Source organism: Pipistrellus kuhlii, unplaced genomic scaffold, assembly GCF_014108245.1.
Source record: "Pipistrellus kuhlii isolate mPipKuh1 unplaced genomic scaffold, mPipKuh1.p scaffold_m20_p_2, whole genome shotgun sequence".
Lineage (NCBI taxonomy): Eukaryota > Metazoa > Chordata > Mammalia > Chiroptera > Vespertilionidae > Pipistrellus > Pipistrellus kuhlii.
Window position 1 is genome coordinate 51,503,440 of NW_023425515.1, and position 19,933 is coordinate 51,523,372.

Genomic DNA, 19,933 nt, shown 5'->3' on the forward strand with positions numbered 1-19,933 from the left:
CCTCTCTGTAAAAAGTCAATAAAATATATTTTTAAAAAAAGAATCAGTGCAATGTAGACAAAACAAAGAGGAAGAGAGAGGGATAGAGAGTTAGAAACATTATATTTGACTGTAATGACCATTACATAGGAGAAAGTAGAGATGTCCTAAAGGCTCCAGGCAATTCAGGGAAATATTAATGAAAAAGGAAACAGGAAGACTAAAAACATTCCACTATATCATAGGATAGAAACATATTGCATTCTTTAATATAGGTTATATGTTTAATTAGTTCTACTGTTTTTACATTCTTCTTTAAAAGGTAGTACAGAAAAAACAAAATGTTGTTATATTTTTCTCACACATTATTTGCTTAATTAGTCCTTAATTAGTGTGTAATTATTACATAGTTATTTATTTTCGCATGCATCAGATTGGCAAAAATAAAGTCAGCTATTTCCAAATGTTTCCAAGAATGTTTAGAAAAAAGAATCTTATATACTGCTTATGGAGTATAAACTGGTACAATCACTTTGTGAAATAATCCAGTAATATCTAATATATTCGTTTTATATTATTGTGTAACAAATTACTAGAAACCTAGTGTTCTAAAACATAGTGTGTCCCCCAAAAGTGTGAACAGCTGATTTCTATCACAGTTTGAAAATGAAACGTATTTTTAAAAAACACTGCCTTTATAATTATTTTAAGTGAGTTTACATTTTGGGGGGACACCCTGTATTTATTATCTCACAATTTCTTCAGGTCAGAAGTCCAGGTACAACTTAGCTAGGTCCTCGTTCAGGCTCTCACAAGGCTGCAATCAAGGTGTAAGTCAAGCCATCTTTTCATTTGGAGGTTTGACAAGGGAAGAGTATACTGCCAAGTTCTCTCAGGTTGTTGACAGAATTCATATCCTTATGGTTGTAGGACTGAGGGCCCTCGCTTCTTACTGGAGGCTATACTCAGTCCTAGAGGGCATTCACAGTTTTTTTGCCATGTGACCCTCCCTGTAGGCAGCCCACAACAGACAGCTACTTCTCCAGGGCCAGCTCCAGGCTGCTGAGATACTTACATGTGAAATGGGATCATGGAAGTGACATTACATCATTGTTGCCCATTCTAGTAGCTAAAGTCAAAGGTACCACCCGCACTACAGGGGTAGGGATTATATACAGCAACACCAGAGGGGCAAAGACCATGAGGCCATTTTAAATTCTGCCTACTATCTCAAATAAAGTTAAAGATGCAATGTGCTAGTACCTAGCGGTTTCCCTGTGTACACAAAGATATGAACAAGAATGTTCATAGCAGCATTGTTTGTATTAGCAAAACTATTGTTTTGTAGTTCTTAAATTTCTCAAAATACAAAAAGATAGTCAGAAAGACATTAGCTAATAAAACACTACGTATGATATAACATTTTTATAAAAGCAACATAAATAGTGTGCCCCACTCAAAATTTATACACAGTTTGAATAATTATATAAAGGGCAGCGTTTATTAAAATACATTTCATTTTCAAAATTGAGCTATCAGCTGTTAAAGTGTGTATACAGCACTAACCGGTTTGGCTCAGTGAATAGAGTGTCGGCCTGTGGACTGAAGGGTCCCGGGTTCGATTCTAGTCAAGTGCATGTACGTTGGTTGTGGGCACATCCCCAGTAGGTGGTGTGCAGGAGGCAGCTGATCGATGTATTTCTCTCATTGATGTTTCTAACTCTCTATTCCTCTTCCTTCCTCTCTGTAAAAAATCAATAAAATATATTTAAAAAATAAAGTGCATATACATTTTTTGGGACACCCTGTACATCAGAATTCTCTTTCAGGAATGGCCTGCTGCTGTTGTCTTGAACAAACCCTCCCACCATTGAGAAAAACTGGACAAAATAAAAAACATTAAGGCACTGAACTGTTACCATGGCAGTGAGAATTTGTGGGTCCAAGATCTGGAAGAAAAGGGAGCCATGAGAGAAGATCTAGATATTTGCCATCCCTTTTCCCACCTGAGGTGATTGCTAATTCTGAAAGCAGTGGCTGGATAAAGCGTTTGGCTGTCTCATCTAGCTTCAGAGGCCTGGCTGAGGAAAAGCCCTCGTAAATACACCAGACTTTTGGTTAACTTAAAAATAAAAGGCCTTCAAAGTGAGAGGCAACAAAGAATAGCTATTCAGGAAACACTGATTCAGAAAGAAACCCAAATAGTGTTCCAAGTAGAGACAAAGGCAAGGGATATTTATGAGAAAGTAAAGGGAACAATTACATTAATAGAAGGAAGTAATTTCTGTTGGTGCAGATAACAAAATAGTGATGCTAATTCCAAACAGTTTTTTAAATGTTTAGTCCGGTTTTCATTAGTCTGGTAGAAATACTACCTGCTTTCTTGTTATCTTTGCAGCAAGTTCTTTGGGGCACGTGTTGCATTAGGCCCAATCCAAAGGTTATTTTGCTCTGCTTTAACATTTGAGACATAAGATAGGTGTGCAAGGCAGTTCCAGTGGGATGACAGCTCTGGCCCCATTTTAAAGTGACTCGGATATTGTTCTTATAGTTGGGATCCTCAAAGGATACCCCAACTAGGATTAACGATGACCTGGAAATGAAATAGTTTTCACAAAGACTAAAGTTCGCCTCTGAAGACTCTTAGCTCCTGATGGGAATAAAGTGGCCAGTCCTCAGTTTTCCTGTAGTCAGGCATACTTGCCCCTAAGTCTCTCAGAATACCTTCCCTTTCCCTAGCCCTCTAACTTAAACTCAGCTCTGGTCCTAGAAAACACATCATCACTGGGGAATACTGATGCTGCAGAGGAAGATCCAGGACAAATGAATATTGTATAGCCTAAGATTCTGGTAGTGTGATCCTCTTTCCCACACTTATAAATATATTAAGCTACTTCATCTCTTTCACCTTGCTTCTTAGTGGGTGTTTTAAATCGATATGGGGGGCGGAATTCATCAACATGGACAATAGAGTGATGATTGTGGGGTCACAGGGGATGGGTGAAGATGATGGAGGGAACAGAGGAGATAAAAGGTGATGGGAAAAATCAAAAGAATTTTTATAGTAAAATGAATAAGTTGGTATGATAAATCATGACCCACGTGAGACTTTCTATTCTTTGACCCCTGCTTTCTTGGTTTCAGTCTTTTTTTTAAGCCACTGCTCAAAAAGAATTCACATACCTACACACACATACACACACACACTCACACACACACTCACACACACAAATTCACACACACACTCACACAAACAAATTCACACACACACACACACACACACACACAAATTCACCAGGCGGATGTGGGCTACCTAGGAACCAAGAGGTCACAGTTTGATTCAGGGCACATGAGTTCCATCCCCAGTAGAGGCTGTGCAAGAGGCAGCTGATGGTTGATGTTGCTCCCTCTTATCAGTGTTCCTATCTATCCCTCTCCCTTCCTCTCTCTCTTTCTATTGTAAAATCAACAAAATCATTTCTAAAAATCCTACCAAATTTAATAGTAACAGTTATTCACCTCAAATTTTCTTTTGTGGGTACTGATTGAGAGTAAACCAAGTATTTGTGTTTCATCAAGTGAGTTATTATTTTTTACTAGAGACCCGGTGCACAAAATTGGTGCATGAGAGGAGGGGGTCTCCTCAGCCAGGCCTACACCCTCTCCAATCCAGGACCCCCTCGAGAGATGCCCAACTGCCGGGTTAGACCTGATCCTTACACAATCAGGATCGCTGGCTCCTAACTGCTCACCTGCCTGCCTGCCTGATCTCCCTAACCTAAGGTGACCAGACGTCCCGCTTTTGGCGGGACTGTCCCGATTTTTAACAATTTGACCCACATCGTTTTAAAAAAGTCCTGATTTTTGGAAAGAATGCACGACAAGCTACCGTAGGGTAGGGAATATATGGTTTTCGGCAGCCATGTAGCTATTTAGCCAGGATATGAGTTTTATATTATTTTTGTTAATTTTATAATGTTAACTTTAATAATAACAAATAATTGTTGAGAACTGATTATTGAGAACTGCTTATCAAAGTTCGCATTGTTGATCAGTTGTTAGAATTCAACCACCATTGTTTGGACTTAATGACCAATGGCATTTTTTGGGATTGGCAACGACGAAAACATTTTGTAACTGTCTCTCACAAATAACTGCGAAAGTCGAATATCAGAAAATACTTGGATAAAGTAAAACACGCTGATTAGCTCTTTTGCCAGCTGTCAAAAGAATTTTGAAAATATACGATCCTTTGAAATCCTACTTTCTATCACAGGATAAATGTCCTAGAATGTTAGAAGAGTTTTTTTTAAAAAGAATCTTCAAAAATTTGGCTAGTGTTTGTACACAATCAAGCAGCTTTTTTTTTTTTTCCAAAATGCTGTAAAAATTATTGAAGGTGACAAAATTTCGGTAATCAAAGTAGCAAATGAAGTTAATAATTTAAAATTTCATTGTCAAGTAAAGCAACAAGCAGATTGTCAAATTACAGCGGGGAGGGGAGGAGGATCTGGGGGAGATAATAGATCAACCGAAGGACTTGTATACATGCATATAAGTACAACCAATGGACATAAAACTATGAGGAGGGAGGGGATATGGGGGAGGGAGGGAGGGGGGCAAAAAAAATCATTAAAATATGTAAAAAAAATAAATTAATTAATTAATAAAAATAAATAAATAAATAAATAAATAAAATTTCATTGTCAAGAGCGGTTAGAAAATAATTTTCTTCCGTTAACTATCCATAATAGTATAAGCCAGCTAGAAGAACAAGGTGCAATAAATCAAGCAGATATGAATCACGTCAAAAAGTTCTATAGTAACTGCATAGATTACTTAGAAGAGTGGACGGTACATTACAATGATATTGAACATTTTCATTGGGTTACATTAAAACAAGATCTTAATTAGAATGATGTGCAAAAATCATTCTATCATATTACTCAAAATTTCCCATACAGTAATATTTCCTAAAATGATCTTTTTAATGAGGTATCATTATTTAAAAATATATATTGATAAGGAAAAGGTTAAATCTTAGGCATCAGCAAAAATCACAATAGAGAACAAATGGTTAGAAATATTTCATCATTTTGAAACAAACCATGTTCCATACAATAATGCACTAAAAATTGTGGAATACGCGCTGTCCTTACCAGGAACTAATGCTGCGACTGAACGCGTTTTTTCTAAAGTAAATAAAGTGTGGACATCAGAAAAATCACAATTAAGTGTCGGGACTTTGAAAGCCATTTTATGTGTGAAATATAATTTAACAAATTCTTGTGAAAAATTTCATGGCCTTTTAAACATCGACAGCAATCTACTAAAAACAATTCACTCAAATGAGAAATATGCTAAAGAATAAAATAATACTATACATAATTTATTTATTTATTATATTTGTAAATTGTACTTATGTTGAAAATTTAAAAAAATATATTACAATACTATTTTTGCGTCCTATGAAAATTTTTGTTGCTCCATATAGACCAAATTTTTAATCAAGGACCCCCCCCCCCTCAACAGTGTCCCGCTTTACCAATGTTAAAAATCTGGTCACCGAGCCAGGGGTCCTCAAACTTTTTAAAGTGGGGGCCAGATCACGGTCCCTCAGAGAGCTGGGGGGCCGGACTATATGAACTACTAATTCCTACTGTAACACCTCGGCTGCGCTCACTGCCCAAAAAACCTGGCGGGCCGGATCAGACTCCTCTGCGGAGTAATATTATATAATAATATTCTACTAGTCTACTAGTAGTAGTCTACTACTAGTAGTAGTAGTCTACTAGTAGTAGACTAACAGCAAAGGCTTCCAGCAGAAGGTCGTTGGAAGACTACAACTCCCGGCAGCCTTTGTAGCAGGGCAGCGGAGGGGCGTGCGCAGGCGCGAGGGCCGGCCCCCCACGCGCAGACGCACTGCGAACGCCGGCTGAGCTGGGTCTCGCTGCTGGTGCGCGGCGGCGGAGAGCGAGGCCTGGTGAGCCCCGCGGAGGTGCGAGCCGACTCTCGGAAGCTGTGTGCGCACTCGGTGCGGCGGGCCGGCGAGCGAGCAAGCGGCTCACCCCCACAGTGGCACCGGGATCGGCTGCCGTTAGCCTGGTGAGTGCGGGGGTGCCCCCACCCCGTGGCTCCCGGCCCCTCCCCCTCTCCCTCCAGCCGGCGGATCCGGCTGTTCGGCGGGACCCTGGAGAGGTCCCGGGGCGCGGGCGGGCGGGCGCCGGCCGTGCTCGAGCTTGGTTTCCTGGGCCCAGGCGCTCGCCCCGCGTGTGTGTGCGTCACGGGCCCGGCTGTCCTAACGGCCGCGCGACCGGAGGAGGGGGCAGGGTGGGGGCGGGGAGCGTGGTGCGATCGCCATAGGGGACGCCGGTAGAGGCGGGGCGGGGCGGGGCTGGAAGCGGCGGCGCCGGGGACTGCGGGGCGCCCAGGCCGCCGGGCGGGCGGGCGGGCGGAGCGGAGACGAGCGCGGGCGGCGCCGCGGCCGGCGCGGACGGGCGGGGGTGCGCGGCGCGGCGCGGCGCGCGGTGACAGTGGCTGGGAGGAGCGACGGCGATGGGGGCGCCTGCCCCGGCCGGAGCGAGGCGGGAAGGCACCGACCGGGATTCCGGAGCCGGTGGTTGGGAGGGCGGTGCCGGGGGCGGAGTCCGGGTGGAGGCGGCCGGCCGGCGGGCCGCAGTTCACCGATGTCACAACGGCGCGGGCCGCCGCGGCCGCCGGGGAGTGGTAATTATAGGAATGACAACTCCGTCTGCACCGGAGCGGGCGTGGAAGCGGCGATTCGAGGGAGACAGCGACGTCTTAGGCTCCAAATGGGAGGAGGCAACCGAAGGATGACTGGAGTCCGGGGGAGTCGCCTGGAAGGAATTTTTGTTGTAGGTTTGAATGGAAGTATGTAATGTTCCACTTTTAAGTGGACGGTTTCACCATAATTGATTTTTTGTAAGGTTTAAATTCAGAATAAACAATTTTGAAGTATTTTTTTTTCTAAAAACACTTATTATATAATATTACTTTTCCAATCTGTATTCCTTCAGTAAAACAGTTTCTTCAAAAATCCCTATTTCTTACCAGTAGATAAGTGATTTTCCCCCCCTCCCTCTTGTTGCTTCAAGTCTCATTCTCGACATTGTTTTTTTCTTTCACTAGTTCTTGCACTTATGGTAGTATTTTGAAAAGAATTCACAAGTTATCCCCCCCTCCGTTTTAAACATTGAAAAGATGACATTTTAACTTTTCAAAAGGGGAGTGAGAGTGGTTGTGTTTTTACTGTAATAATTATTCTTAGAAGGGACTGTGTTATGTGTAACTAGAGGCCCTGTGCATGAAATTCATGCACTGAGGGGTGGTTGGGACCCCTTAGCCTATCCTGTACCCTCTTGCAGTCCCGGAGCCCTTGGGGAATGTCTGACTGACTGCTTAGGCCAGCTTCCTGTGGGGAGCGCACCTAAGTTGACAGACATCCTTAGTGCTGCCACGGAGACCGCTGCTGTGCTCACCAAGGGCCCACTGACCACTGGGGGCAGCTCCTGCATTGAACATCTGCCCCCCTGGTGGTCCTTAAGCTTCACAGCAACATAGGTCCACTGGTTGGTCAATTTGCATATTAGCCTTTTATTACATAGGAAGATTACCTATTTAAGATTGAGGACATGAGCGAAAGTAAAGGAATTAATGTTTGTTGAAGTCCTTTTAAGATATTGTGCTAAATACTTTATGTATATTAAAACACTTAATGCTTACAGTAACTGAAGTAGGTAGTAATTTTTCCTATTCTACAGATGGAAGTTTTGAAGATCAGAGAAGTTAGGTAACTTAGCTAAGGTCATCCAGCTCCTGTTGGAGCCAGCCTTAGAACCCAAAGTTACTGCCATTTTATGAATTTTTTTTTCATACTTATTGGTTGTGTTTTCTTTAATCCATTCATTCAGTGAATACTTACAGAGTGATCATGTGCCCCAAGGCTGGGGATATAGACATGATCAGGACACTGTTTCTGTCGTCATGGAATTCATAATGTATTGGGGAACACTAACAAATATTGAACATAAATTCTATATGATATTTTATCTGTCGTAATTGAGCAGAAACTGTAAAGTATTCTTCAAATAGCAAAGAAAGTTCAAATAGAATCAAACAATATAATCCTTGAGTTTACAGTCTAGTAGGGAAACAAAACACATGTTTATAAAAACTTAGGATAAACTAAATGATAGAAATAAATGCCTCACCTGAAGTCAATATACTTGCATTATGTTAGTTTAGGTGTTTAGATAAATTTCTTCACAGAACTATGATTTAATATGCACCTTGACTTTTATCCAGAATTAGTATATAAGAAAAAGCAACATGAAAGATATCTTCATTGCAATCCAAGACATTATTTCTAATTTACTTATCAATTTTTAGAAAGTAAGCGATCTTGGAAAAAATTAAAAAACAAAACAAAACAAAACAGTGATAGGCCTTTTTCTTTTCTATTTTTACTCCCTCCCTCCCTCCCCACCCCCCACCCCCCCCTTTTTTTTAAAGAACTACTTTTATTAGATCATTTGTGTTTTGTAAGCCATTCTGTTTCACTTTGCACTTTGGCTGCCAGGAGCTTTAGAATATTGACTAATTTTCCTTAATTTCAACTATGTTATAAATTATACCAGATAGTCTGGAATTGCTCTCAATTGACTCCTGGACTATTTTCTTCCTTGTTGCTCTCGATTTCGTTTTGTATCTTTTCCTTTCATTTGAAAGTAGAAATTATATCTTTTAATTTACAGTGTTTTAGCATAGTGTTTGTTGAGTTGATGATAAAGTCTTGATACTTTCTGATGTTTGTATTTTTACAAATGTCAGATTTATTTCAGAAGTATGTATGAATATTTTGAAGAAAATAAAATTAAGACTTTGGTTATGCAAATAAAGATGATTGAACCTACTGATAAAGATAATTCTCTATTACTCTCTTTGTTTTAAGATCTCTGTACTTTACTAGTTACTATGAATTCAGCCATAATGGAGAAACCATTGGAAATGGTAAACAATTTAATTAGCTGATTGGGGTTGATTTTACTCTATTCTTGCTGCTGTAAGCAGGAGGTAGTCCCTACACTAGAAAACGAGGCCCTGCATGGAAAGAGCAGGGTTGAAGACCAGTGAAACAACACAGTGTTTTGTTTTGTTTAAAGATTTTCCAACTCATCAAATCAGATCTAAGTGATAAAATGGTTCTGACCTAGTGTAGTAGAATTGGGACAGTTATTGAAAGCAGGCAGTAATCCAGAATGTGGATAATGGGGATAATCTCCCCAACATAACAAGAAGAATACTGCCCTTTATATAAAAAGATAAGTCTGCTTACTGATCATCATTGATTTTTCAGTGTGAGGAGGGATATGTGCTGAATTGTCCATGAGTCTCTGTACTCTGAGATCCGCAAAGCAGCGTGGGGTCAAAATGTGGGTTTGTAGCTAGGAAACAGACAAGCAGAAAGTTTTAACATCTATTGATGGGTCAAGCACTACTATTATACATCTGGTGCTCTGACTTAATTATCCTTGCAAAACCACATTGAAGAGGTGGTTATCTGTATAGGATAGTTTGGTAACTTGTCCTACTTCACAGAGTAAGTGCTGGAGCTTGGATTCAAACGCAGTGTTATTTGGACTGTGTTCACACCAATCATTAAAGCTTGATTTTGCTTTGGTTTGCAGTTCAGTGTCTCCAGCAGAACAAACTAGACATAGTTTGTTTAGTATCTTGAAGTAATGTTGTGAAGATTTAATTTACTAAAAGGTGAAAGCTGTTCCTGTTCCCTGCTTTATTATTATTAACTTAGAGTAATATCTGAAAACTGTCCTTTCCCCAGCTTCTGCATTTTTCTTTCTTTTAGCTGTTTCCTCTTTCATATTTATAAATAACTTGGTTCTATTGCTATTTCCTGATATAGCAGTTTTGGACATTATTAACTTTTCTCCATATCTCCACATTGCCTCTCCCATCTTCCCAATATAATTACCACAGATATTTATTAAGTAAATATTTAGTGTGTTTACAGTATTACAATTTTCAATATTCAGAGCTGAATCATGTAGTGTATTATGTCATTTATTAATTTAATCAATTTTTGTTTTTTCCAGGAGTTATTATCCACCCCTTCATTTCCTGAGACAATTGTCCTGTAGTCCTCTATCCTTTCAATGCAGCCTGGATGGCTACTTTCTAGCCTACTTCATAGTTGCTATCCTGGAATTTGTCTTTATGTCATCCTTAAAATTCTCCTTGATCCTTTTCTTTATTCCTATATTTTCTTAGCTTCCTGAGAAAGAATACCTGGGAAGTAAAGTAAAAAATTCCTGAGTGCTTGCATGATTGAAAAAAATCATCATCTTACCAAAGCATTTTATCAATAATTTGGGTATAAAATTTTAGCCTTAGAAATTTTGTAAGAGCTCTATTGTTTTATGCATTCTAGTGTTGCAGTTGAAGTCCAAACCGATTCTGATTCTTCTTTTTTATATGACATTCCTCCAGTCTATAGAAGCTTTTAGGATATTATTTTTCCCCCCTGAATTCCATAATGATATGTCTAGATGTGGGCCTTTTTTCATTTAAGGGCATTCCAGGGAGCCTTACAAGCTGGAAATTCATGTCTGTTCTGAGAGATTTTCTGTTATTAGTTGTCTTTTGGCAAAATAAGTTTTACAATTAATCTCAGTTCTTGACATCTATCAACAGGCTATACAAGCTCCTTTAAGTTTTCATTTTTGAGCCCTGTTTTCATACCCTTTTCAGCAAGCAACCAATCCACTGTAGTTGATAATTCCTGGACTGCATATGAATTATTGTAAATTACTTAGAGGGTATGTGTGTATTTAGTTTATGTACACTTATATGCCACTTAATGACATTTCAGATAATGACAGACCACATATACAAATAAAATAATGGAACTGAAAAATTCCTGTCCTCTAGTGACACCATGACATCTTAGCCTACGTGTTTGTGGTAATACTGGTGTAAGCAAACCTACTGCACTGCTAGCCATAAAGAAGTATAGCATATGCAGTAGGCTATACCATGTGGGTTTGTATAAGGGCATTCCATGATGTTTGCGCAAGATGAATCACTTAATATCACATTCTCAGAATGTGTCCCTATTGTTAGTGGTACATGACTATACAGATGACCCTTGAGCAGCTTGGGTTAGAGTACCAACACCATGCAGTACAAAATCCAAGTGTAGCTTTGTCTCCCCAAGTCTTAGTTATCCCTTCATATCCTTGGGGAATTGATTCTAGGACCTCCCCCTTTCCCCAAGATAGCAGAATCCATAGATGCTCAAGTCCCCTGTATAAAATGTCATAGATCAGTTCATAGAGTTGTCCCTCTGCATCTGCAAACTCCCAACCACATATCAAAAACAGTACTGATATTTTGGGATAAAAATATTGGTATAAGTGGACCCATGCATTTCATACTTGTGTTCAAAGGTTAATTGTGTTACATAACTTTTCCTGTTTGTTACTTTTTTTTAACAGCATCATTTTGCAGACTTTTCTGTTTCTTGTATGTACATACAGTTGTGTATTATGTAGAATTCCATAGTATACATCTACCACATTTTACTTTTTTATTCCTTAATGATTGATTGAAACCTGAGGTGCTTTTCTGGCATCAGAAATACTCTGGTAGCCAAAACCGGTTTGGCTCAGTGGATAGAGTGTTGGCCTGCGGACTGAAAGGTCCCAGGTTTGATTCCGGTCAAGGGCATGTACCTTGGTTGCGGGCACATCCCCAGTAGGGAGTGTGCAAGAGGCAGCTGATCCGATGTTTCTCTCTCATCCATGTTTCTAACTCTCTATCCCTCTCTCTTCCTCTCTGTGAAAAATCAATAAGATAAAATAAAATAAATACTCTGGTAAATATACTCGTCATTCTTATGGACCTGTGTGAGTAGTTCTTTGGGATTATACTATACCCAAGAGTAGGATTCCTGGATCGTAGAATAGAGCTAGTTTATGTGTCTACTAGCAGTGCAGGTGGGTTCTTGTTTGCTCACAACTTTGCCAGTACTTGGTTTCATCCAACTTTGTAATTTTTGACAATATAAAACAAGTAAACAAAGTGGTATCTCATTGTTTCAGTTTACATTATCTAACTTCTAGTGAGTTTGAGCATCTTTTAGATCCATTCAGGTTTTCCTTTTTGACAAGTGTCTATTTTATCCTTTATCTTTTCTTTGGGTTTCCTGTCTTTGTTTTTTATTGGTAGAAAGAAGTTCCTTGTGAGGTTGGGAAATATTTTCTCTAAGCCTGTCATCTTTCTGTTAATTTTTTCCATGTTGTCTTTTATTGCATGGCTATTTTAAACTTGATGGATTGCTTCTTTGATAACCTCTTTCTCGTCGATATTTTGTTTTCTCCATTGGAATTTGTATATTTTCTCTTTCTTCTTATTTTCTACTTCTTAGTTGTTGTTGTTTTTGTTCTGTTTCCTGAGGGATTTCCTCACTATTATCGTCCCTTCTATTGAAAGTTTAATTTCTACCTATATATTAACTTTCCTGGAGCTCATTCTTTTATGTTTAAATATATCTTATGGATTTTTTACAGAGAAGAAGGAGGAGGGATAGAGAGTTAGAAACATTGATGAGAGAGAAACATCATTTAGCTGCCTCTTGCACACCCTCTACTGGGGATGTGCCCGCAACCAAGGTACATGCCCTGGACCGTTTTTGAACCTGGAACCATTCCGTCCACAGGCCAGTGCTCTATCCACTGAGCCAAACCGGTTAGGGCTCATTCTTATATTTTAAATAATAGGTTTTATTTTTCGGAAGAGTTTTAGGTTCACAGTAAAATTGAATGGAATGTTCAGCATTCTCATCTGTCCCGTAACCTCAGCATAATTTCTCCCACCACCACCATTTGTATCAGAGTGGTACATTTGCTATAATTGAATCAACATATTCTTACCCAAAGTTCATAGTTTACATTAGGGTTTATTCTTAGTGTTGTATATTCTAAGGTTTGTGACAAATGTATAGTGACATATGTCAGTCATTATAATATACAGAGTAGTTTGACTGCCAAAAAAATCATCTGTGCTTTGCCATTTATTCCTCCCACCCATCAAACCTATGGCAAAGAATTGATCTTTTTTTTTTTTTTTTTTGTCCCTTTACTTTATTTATTTATTTATTTATTTATTTATTTATTTATATTTTTTTTAATAAGTTTTTATTGTTCATATTATTACAAATGTTCCTTTCCCCATTGCTCTGAACCATTGCTCTCCTCCACCAGGTTCCCACCCCGCCCTCTGCCCTTTCCCCTCTCCCCATTGTCCTCATCCATAGGTGCACAGTTTATGTTCAGTCTCTTCCCACGCCCCCCTCTCCCCTTTACCCCAAGAATCGTCAGTTCACTCCCCTTCCATACCTCTGATTCTATTATATTCAACAGTTAATATTGTTCATCAGATTTTTTTAATTTCCTTGGTTTTTAGATTCACTTGTTGATAGTTATGTATTTGTTGTTCATAATTTTTATCTTTGTTTACTTTCTCTTCTGAAAGAACCCCCTTCAGCAATTCATATAATTCTGGTTTGGTGGTGATGAACTCCTTTAGCTTTTTTTTATTAGTGAAGCTCTTTATCTGGCCTTCGATTCTGAGTGATAGCTTTGCTGGGTAGATTATTTTTGGCTGTAGGTTCTTGCTATTCATCACCTTGAATATTTCTTGCCATTCCCTTCTGGCCTGCATGGTTTCTGTTGAGAAGTCAGCTGACAATCGTATAGGTGCTCCTTTGTAGGTTACTACCTTCTTTGCTCTTGCTTCTTTTAATATTCTCTCTTTGTCTTTTGCTCTTGGAATTTTAATAATGATGTGTCTCTGTGTGGTCCTCTTTGGATTCCTTTTGTTTGGAGTTCTGTGCGCTTCCTGGACTTGTAAGTCTAATTCTTTCACCAGGTAGGGGAAGTTTTCTGTCACTATTTCTTTCAGTATGTTTTTGATATCTTGCTCTCTCTCATCTTCTGAGACCCCCATAATTCTGATGTTGGTTCGCTTGAAGTTGTCCCAGAGGTTTCTTACATTATCTTCAATTTTCTGGATTCTCTTGCCTTCTAGCTTCTGTGGAGGAGTGTCTTCTGGCTCTTTATGTTCCAAATCTTTGACTTGATTCTTGCGATCTTCCCTTCTGTTTTTAGGACTCAGTAAAATATTTTTAATTTCAGACAATGTATTCTTTATTTCTTGTTGATCCCTTATCATTTCTTGTTGACTCCTTATTAATTCTAGTTGATCTCTTTTCATATCCTCATAGGCCTTATCCATCTTTTCTAGGAAATTCTTGAAAAACCTTATAAGCGTAGATTTGAACTCTATATCCAGACGCTTATTGTCCTCCATTTCTTTCGTTTGTGATCTATTTTGTTGTCGCATTTCGCAGTTACAGATGGGATGGGTTTCAGGGTGGAGCCTGCAGCTTTGGCTTCTGTCAGCCCCGCCCTATGCGGGTCCTTCAGTGCTCGCTGCCGGCGCCTCTGAGAGAAAGGTGCCCTCGATTTTCGCCTGCTGCCAAACAGTCTATGCTCTCCCCCAATGAGCCCGGTGTTGGGGTTCAGTTCAGTTGGAAGTGGAGTTGGAGGTGGCGTTCAGAGCAGTCTGGAGCCCCTGTCTCCTTCCCGTCAGAGAGATCCCGCGGCACAGCCGATCGTCCCTTCTCTGCGCGCAGTGTGCGCGCCGCCGGGACCTCCTTTCGCCACCTCCCCGGGTTCCGCCTTACAGCCCGGCTCCCTATGGCTGAGCCTGAGTCCCCGGGGTCTGGCCCAGAACCGGGTTCAGAGCAGTTGGGGGCCCAGCACAGTCGGAGCTTTTCTCTCCTTTCCGCTCGGGAACGCCCGCCAGGCACTCGGCCTCCCTCCTCTCTGGCTCCGTCCTCTCCGCGCGCCGCGTCTCCGTACCTTAGGCTTTTCCAGCTCCTCCGCACCTCCTTCTGGTTTTCTCCTTGCTTCTCGCTGTAGAATTTCCAGTCAGTCAACCTTCCTGTAGTTCTGGGCAATGTCCGTTTTATATTTTAGTTGTATTTTATTGAAATTGTGTGCGGCTGCGGCTAGGTGTTCACCTGGGCGCAGCCATCTTGGATCTCCAAGAATTGATCTTTTAACTGTCTCCATAGTTTTTGCCTTTTCCATGGTTTCATATAATTGGAATCATAAACATTTTTTAAAAAATCTCTCACTGTGGAAAATATGTGTGTACCCCCAAAGAGAAGGGGAGAGAAGGGAATTATAGAAATAATCGGTCAATCTCATTTATGGATACTGGTGTAGAAATGTTTTAAGAAAACATTAACAGACAACTCAGAAGCATGATACACCATGACCAGGTGTGTTAAGTACAAGAATCAAAACTCATTCAATATTAAGAGATCTATTATTAGCTCATATTTATAGGAAACAAATGATCATTTTAATAACTGGCAAAAAGGTATTTGATATAATTCTGCACACATTTCAGGTTTTAAAAATTTATGGATAGGTAGCACTTAAATGTAAATTTTTTTTTAATTTTTTTTTTGAAAAAGGTATCTCAAAACAATACAGTGGCATAATTGGAAATATCATATATGGCTAGTACTAATGAAATCCAATCCGACAAAATACTTTCTGGGTAAATGTGTTAGTTGGCTTGGGATGCCATTAAAAAATACCACAATCTGTGTGTCTATAAACAACAAAAAATTCATTTTCTCTCAGTTCTGGATGCTAGAAGTCCAAAATCAAGTGCCAGCAGAGTTGATTTTTGGTAAGGCCTCTTTCCCTGACTTGTGGGTGATCATCTTCCCCCTGTGCCCTCACACATTTTCTCTCAGCATATGCTAAGAGAAAAGGAGAGAAAGTCCAGTGCCTCTTCTTCTTTATGAAGACACCAGTCCTATTGGATTAGGGCCTTACTCTCATGACCTCCTAAACGGCCCTACAGCTAATATAGTCACAGTGGGAGTTAGGGTTTCAACGTGTGAATTGGAGGGGAGGACACAATTAAGTTCATAACAGTAGAGCCACCCAGTTTATAATTAGGAGACCTAAAATCATATTCTTACTTTATCTTCTATTAAGTGTGTAACCCTTGCCTAATCACAACCTCTGTAAGCCTCCTGAAACTTTAACTGTAAAAGATAAGAATAGTAATTCTTGCCTTATAGGTTTATTTTAAGAGATTCATTATTAAATATCAAGTTAGATTATGTAACTACACAGCACATTATAGGTCATTCTCAACCTAGGCTTGCATGAAAATCATCTTAATAACTCTTCTTGTGACTTCTAGCCTGGCAGCCTAAGGAGTGCTGCAGATCAGCTCCATAGTAAAAGAGGGGGAAATAATTAAAACACAATCATTTAAAGCCTCTGGAAATGATCCTAGAAGGCAAACAGTAAATGAAGAGCTTCCAGTTGGAGGGAAGGCTTTCTTCCTAGGAGGAGCAGGACAGAAGGATTTCTCATCCTGCCCCAGCTGCCTGCTGCTGAGGGTAAGTCCTGGGCAAGTGAGGCAGAGAGGTAAGAAACTACCTTCTGTCCAAATCCCATTTGTGGAAGAGGTTTTACCTTGGGCGCAGAGCCACTGAGAGTATTAGGAAATAGATTACCTTTTTCCTGTTGTAAAAGTTCCAGGTCAGGAGAAACAAGGTATTTCCCACTAAATATGCAGGTCCTAAAAGGGGTGTCACTCAGAGAAGTATACTGTTGTCCACACCCACAGCTTAAGAGCCCTGATCAGAGATTTTACTTGGGGGTCTGAGGAAGGGAAGAAGCAGGTCCAAAGACAGATAGCTCTAATCTCCTCAATGAACTGACTTCATTTTCAATAGAGCTGGAGACATTAAAACTTAAGGGTACTTTCAAAAACAGCAGGGGTTGTGGTAAAAGGCAGAAGATACAGGCTAAATTGCAGACTAGTTAGTTTGCTGGAGAGAACTAGGGTAAGAGATAGCTGGAGGGAGTCTTCCAGGGGTCAAAGCAAACTTCAAAAACTGACCCCTGAAACTATTCCCTTAAAGGAGCATGACTTTGATCGGATTTCTTTGTAGAGCAGTTTATGCCTGAGACCATTGTTGAAAATAGTAGAGCAATCAGCTGGCAATGATTAGTGGAGGTTAACAGCTGGGAGTCATCAGGGAAAGAGAGCGCTACCAAACTACTGTCTTGGCAAGGTGATTATGGCATACTAGTGACCTGGTGCCCCAAATTTGTACACATTAAAAGGGGATTAATTAGTGGAAATAATTGAATATTGCTATTTGATCTTTCTCTATAATAAAAGTATCAAAAATGAAAGAAAATTAGTAAAATATATATTAAAACCTTCCTCCTATCAGAGTCTGGGGCACACCATGGAACCCAGAGTCAAGTACCTGCTCACCCACATGCGCCTCAAAATCGCATGAGACCCAGTCCCAGCCAGCACCACCCCAAACCCCCGCATTGGGCTAAGATCCAGATCTGGCCAGTCCCACCCTTGTGAAGCCCTCCTGGACAGGGTCGTAACCTCAGGTCCCCCATCAAGCCCCGCTGGGCAGGGTCGTGGCCTGAGTTTCCCCGACTCAGCACTGGGATGCACCTTGAGGTCCCCTGTCAAGCCCTGCTGTGTGGGTGGCACGGCCTGAAGTCCCCCATCAAGCCCCATCAGGTGGGGGGGTGTGGCCTGAGGTCCCCCGGCCTGATGCTGGGGCGAGGGCAGGAGCCTGAGGTCCCCTGGCCCAGCACCAAAACAGGAAGCACACCTTGAGGTCCCCAGGTGGGAGGCAAGACCTGAGATCCCCTGACAAGCCCTGCCGGGTGGGGGACACAGCCTGAGGTCCCCTGTCAAGCTCCATGGGGGTGAGGGAGGGCGTAGACTCAGGTCCCTGCAGATTGCTTGTTAACACTCTTTGTGGGAACTTGGCCTCAGCTGTGGTTGCAGCCATCTTTGTGATAGATTGATGGTCAATTAGCATATTTCCTCTTTATTAGTTAGAATTTAGGTTGCCTTCCTAAGGATCAACATCAGGCTTAACACTGCAGGGACGGGTGTAGGGGTGAGAAAATAAACTTCTTTAAAATAATATACCAAATTTCAAAACCAATAAGCAAAGAAACCTGTGTCTGTGGCACCAGTAACCAGAGTTGCCACAAAACATTACATCCTGAGTTTCCAATAAAAAGTTATGACAGTGCAAAACAAACAAGTAAACCAAAATAACCAGGAAAGTATAGTTAATACACTGTAAAAAACGGACAGCAGAAACCGCCTGTGAGAGTGACCAGACGCTGGATTGAACAAAAATAGATTTTTGAAGTAGTCATTATAAATACGTTCAAAGGATCAAAGAAAACCTTGATTAAATACATAAAATAGATTATCAGTAAAGATCTAGAAATTCCAAAGAAGAATCATCGAAGGCCAGATAAAGAGCTTCACAAATAAAAAATAACTAAAGGAGTTCATCACCGCCAAACCAGAATTATATGAATTGCTGAAGGGGGTTCTTTAGGAAGAGGAAGAAAATAAAGATAAAAATTATGAACAACAAATACGTAACTATCAACAAGTGAATCTTAAAACCAAGGGAATTAAAAAACCTGATGAACAATATTAACTAGTGAATATAATAGAGTCAGAGGTATGGAAGGGGAGTAGACTGACGATTCTCAGGGAAAAGGGGTGTAGGGGGTGCGGGAAGAGACTGAACATAAACTGTGCACCTATGGATGAGGACAATGGAGAGTGGGGAAAGGGCAGAGGGTGGGGTGGGAACCTGATGGAGGGGGAAAAATGAGGAACATTTGTAATAATCTGAACAATAAAGATTTATAAAAAATAAAAAAAAAATTAAAAAAGAAATAATAGAGATAGAAAACCTGACCAAGTCATGAATGACAATTGATTATAAGTAATGTGTTATCACAAGAGATTGCTAAATATTTTTGGTTGCAAAAAAGAAAAAAAATAAATGGAAATTCTGCAGTTGAAAAGTAACATAACTAATGAAAAGTTAAAGGGACTGAATAGTATATTTGAACTGGTAGGAGAAAGATTCATGAACTTGCCAATAGAGATTCACGAAAGGGAGAGGGGGGAAAATGAAGAAAATGGAAAAGAGCCTCAGAGAAATGAGTGTCACCATTAACTGCACTACAATACACATAATGAAAGTACCAGAAGAAGAGGGAGGAGAAAAGAGCAGAAAAGTCTACAAATACATAATGACTAAAAACTCATATTTATTGGAAAAACACTGACCTGGACTTTCAGGGAACTTATTGAATTTTAAAGATGATTAATGCAAGGAAGTTCACAAATGGCCAGACACATCCATGTAAAAATGTTGAAGGTCAAAGAAAAGCAACAAGAGAAAAACAATTATAGGCAGTCCTCTGGTTACATTGTATTCTATGCACATCATTTTGTGGTTATGTTGCCATCTCCCATTTACTTAAAAAAAAAAAAATTCCATCATTTTGATGTGTATACATATGTGCTTTATATTTTTTATTATTTATTGAATTTACCACAAATAAAGGTCAGGAATTGTTATCTTTTTATTTATTTATTTTACTTTTTCACTTCATTATTGTTGTGTATGTGCTTCATGTGAGTGATATAAGTGCTTCTGTAGGTGGGTTCGGACTTAATGGCGAAAATCATGTTATATTGCACTGTAGGAACTAATCTCCAGTGGAACCCGAGGATCAACTGTAATTACTTACAAGGACACCCTGATAAGAATAACAGCTGATGTCTTAGCGGAAACAGTGGAAGTCAGGGAAGACAGTAGAATAGTACAGTCATGTGCTGCTCGTAAGTTCTGAGAAATGCATCATTCGAAGATTTTGTTGTCTGAAACATAGAGTGTACTTACACAAACCTAGATGGAACAGCTTACTACACACTTAGGCTATATGTTATAACC

At 40.1% G+C, this 19,933-nt stretch overlaps 1 protein-coding gene across 3 annotated transcripts in view; it reads left to right on the plus strand.

The window, feature by feature from the left end:
• The first annotated feature begins 5,950 nt into the window (after positions 1 to 5,950).
• The window catches only part of KPNA1 (karyopherin subunit alpha 1), a 72,535-nt gene continuing 58,552 nt past the window's right edge, over positions 5,951 to 19,933 (plus strand). For all 3 annotated transcript variants that reach the window (XM_036447622.2, XM_036447623.2, XM_036447624.2), the window contains exon 1: positions 5,951 to 6,084. The gene's annotated coding sequence lies outside the window, so the exon portion shown is untranslated. The remainder of the gene's footprint in view (positions 6,085 to 19,933) is intronic.